The sequence below is a fragment of the Portunus trituberculatus genome, chromosome 37 (genome assembly GCF_017591435.1).
Source record: "Portunus trituberculatus isolate SZX2019 chromosome 37, ASM1759143v1, whole genome shotgun sequence".
Taxonomy (NCBI): domain Eukaryota; kingdom Metazoa; phylum Arthropoda; class Malacostraca; order Decapoda; family Portunidae; genus Portunus; species Portunus trituberculatus.
The window spans coordinates 21,047,154-21,049,653 of NC_059291.1; the positions used below are offsets into that span (position 1 = coordinate 21,047,154).

The 2,500-nt window shown below is 43.2% G+C and overlaps 1 protein-coding gene across 7 annotated transcripts in view; it reads left to right on the plus strand.

Annotated features, from left to right (window-relative positions):
- LOC123514385 (CLIP-associating protein 1-like) overlaps window positions 1–2,500 on the plus strand; it is a 317,191-nt gene that overhangs the window by 116,416 nt on the left and 198,275 nt on the right. The gene's annotated exons all lie outside the window — the stretch shown is intronic.

Consider the following 2,500-nt stretch of genomic DNA (forward strand, 5'->3'; position numbering starts at 1 on the left):
GGTAATTCAGACACGCCGCTTTGGGTTCACATTCCAGTGTTACGTCCATTATTGATAACCCAGACTGGGGTGGCTGGCTGGGGCGGGACCGCCGTCACCTCGTGGAAAGCCATGGAACTGCTCAATGTTTTGATACCATGCTGATGTGGTGGGGGCAGGCTGGGGTGTGCTGGGTGACTCGTTTCATTGCACTAATAAATATGTATGTTCGTGTACCAATGTGTGTGAACATTATATAAATTCTGCTGAATGCTGTATTGCTGGAAATAGAATGTGTGTGTGTGTGTGTGTGTGTGTGTGTGTGTGTGTGTGTGTGTGTGTGTGTGTGTGTGTGTGTTCGTTCGTTCGTGTGTGTGTTCGTTCATGTGTGTGTTGCAGCGTGCGTACGCTTGCCTGTCTCTGCGTACGCAAGCGTCTTTTTTTTATATATTTTTTTAAAGCAAGAGGGAAGACCGGCCAAGGGCAACAAAAATTGATAAAAATAGTTACACTGAGGTGCCGGTCCACAAACAAGTTTGATATAATTAAAAGAGGACTCCAAGGATGGTAAAGGAGCATTTTTTATACTTTTTTTTCCAATTTTCAATTTTGCGTGAAGAATGTGTGTGTTGTTAGATGCATGTAGCATGTAGTGTTGTATGAAGAAAGAGAGTTGTCTTTTAGATTGCAGGCTGTGACTGCCCTCTTGTGTTGTGAGACACAAAGGGAAACGTTCAGTAAGGTCACAGCTGTTGTTAATGATAAGTTCACAGCACCCCCCTGAACCAATGTTATTAGACCTCACTGGGAGGTGTTTATTTATTTATTAATTAATTTGTTAATTTTCTTATGAGTGCATTTTACCACTGATATAACCCAGCAGGAGATCGTTCCTGTACCATCAGTAACATGTCTGGCGGCAGTCTTCCAGCACTCTTCCCTCCGATCCTCACTTCGCCACGCTCTCAACGCACTCACTATTGGCTATTCTTTTAACAAGAAACAAAACTGCATTAGAAGAATCTTAAATTAAAAGTGAAAGAGAAATAGAGAAGACCTCATCACAAAAATAGGTGCATTATACAAGGAAGAGATAAAAACAAAGTTTATAAAGTACACTATTACTATAAACAGGAAACTATCATGGCGTTTTGCCCTGGAACATCTTTACACACCCCTCCTCCTTCACTCACCACTGGCTCCAACACCGTGAACCCTGGCCGTGACCGCTACGTCGTTTCCTTTCCGTCTTTCTTTAGATTCGCAACTCGATTTCCTCTTTCCATTATTGGCGTTTTGATGACTGTGGCAGGACTGCACGCTCCCTCTTCCCCAAAACCCTTCATCCCATCTCCGGATCCTCTTCCCGCCTCCCTTCCACCCCTCCTGACCCGTGACCAGTCCCCAGCAGCCCCTAATCTTCCCCCTGATCCTGCTCGTCTTTTGGATGTTCGGGTCCGTTTCAGAGGCTATGATGTAGCCTATTTTTTAAAGTCTTTATTAAGGCGGCGTCACACTAGCACTTTTTCTGTCGTCTCAGGCGATTTCCGTCGTCTTTTTACTCTTCTGTCAACTCTCCGTCGTCTTGAGTCAGACGGAACGCATCGTTTTCGTCTAGCGCCAATTTTTAGTCAAAATAAGAACTATGGTTTCTAATCAACACTTTTATTAAAAAAAAAAAAAAAAAAAAAATTGTGAAACGGAAGAATGCTATTATCATAACAAGAAATTTAAATGAATTGATGAATATATATTTGTATACATTTTTTTTTTCTTCTAGCCTAGCAATGAAAAGTTCCTCAGTTGTTTGTGTACATTTCCAGGGGAGTGCGAATGTGCGACGCTTTTGAATATTTCCAAGGCAACTTCCAAGTAGCTGGCCAAGATGAGCAGTGGACAAAACACACTGACGAATTTCTCATAGAGAGTATTAGAGGTCACCGTTGCCTTTGGGATCACAGAGCAGCTGATTACATTATAAGGTGCAAAAAAGCCGCGGCTTGCTGGGGTGAATGAGGAGCCATGTTTGTTTACAATCGACAAGTGCGGCAAAGGCGGAAGCAAGCTTGTGTGTGACGGCCACCGTCTGCAAAAGTTGTCAGTCGTCAGAAAATTGACAGAAAAAGAAGACGGAAAAGTGCTAGTGTGACGCCGCCTTTAGGTTTATATTGTATTAACTTCTTTACCATTTTCTTTTTGTTCTTTTGGCTCCTTCCTTCCTTCCTTCCTTCCTTCCTTCCTTCCTTCCTTCCTTCTGTATAGTCTCCTTTTTTTCCTCCTCTTCCTCCATCTCGCAAGCAAGCAAGCACGCACGTACACACACACACACACACACACACACACACACACACACACACACACACACACACACACACACACACACACACACACACACACACACACACACACACACACACACACACACACACACACAACGGTTATTTAGTAACGATTTACTGCATTTTTAGGGGTTTTTTTTGTACTCCCAAGCGCCAAGTAACGAGTGTAGTAACACTATTGC